The sequence below is a fragment of the Gekko japonicus genome, unplaced genomic scaffold (assembly GCF_001447785.1).
Source record: "Gekko japonicus isolate JY-2015 unplaced genomic scaffold, Gekko_japonicus_V1.1 scaffold2393, whole genome shotgun sequence".
Taxonomy (NCBI): domain Eukaryota; kingdom Metazoa; phylum Chordata; class Lepidosauria; order Squamata; family Gekkonidae; genus Gekko; species Gekko japonicus.
This window is the reverse complement of record NW_015164730.1, coordinates 49,137-49,800: the sequence shown is the minus strand read 5'-3', so window position 1 is coordinate 49,800 and position 664 is coordinate 49,137. Positions and strand designations below refer to the sequence as shown.

Here is a 664-nt window from a genome sequence, read left to right as displayed (position 1 = left end):
GGAGGGGATGGGAAAGACCTCAGCCTGAGTCCCTGGAGAGTGGTTTCCAGTCAGAGTAGACAACACTGACTTTGATGAACCAGGGGGGTCTGATTCAGTGGAAGGCAGCTTCGTATGTTCATGTGCTTACACGACAAGTACAAGCCGGCCTTATTTCTTTACACAAGAGATCTCTACGTCCCCCTCAGCCGAGTCAGGCTTGAGGCGACTTATTATTTTAATTCTAAGTTACCGGTACAAAAACAACGAGCTGTTAAAAGGGGCCCAGGATCACAAAACAGCATGAAAGGATCCACGGACCTCAGACCACAAAGCTGGCGATTCAGAGAAGCTGGAAAGATAAAACCCCTCATTAACAGTCTGGGTTCAAAGCCCTGTTTTGGCCTGCCTGCCTGAAAGACAGTAAAGGAGATGCGAGGTAAGTCTCAAGGGGAAGGAAGAAGAAGGAGGAGATTGGATTTATACCCCGCCCTTCACTACCCAAAGGAGTCTCAGAGCGGCTCACAAACTCCTTTCCCTTCCCCTCCCCACAACAGACACCCTGTGAGGTAAAAGAAGAAGAAGAGGATGTATTTATACCCCGCCCTTCACTACCAAAAGAAGCATCAGAGCGGCTTACAAACTCCTTTCCCTTCCCCTCCCCACAACAGACACCCTGGGAGGT

At 49.7% G+C, this 664-nt stretch overlaps 1 protein-coding gene across 1 annotated transcript in view; it reads right to left on the bottom strand.

Moving 5' to 3' along the window:
* UBE2Q2 (ubiquitin conjugating enzyme E2Q family member 2) overlaps nucleotides 1-664 on the bottom strand; it is a 36,819-nt gene that overhangs the window by 14,943 nt on the left and 21,212 nt on the right. The gene's annotated exons all lie outside the window — the stretch shown is intronic.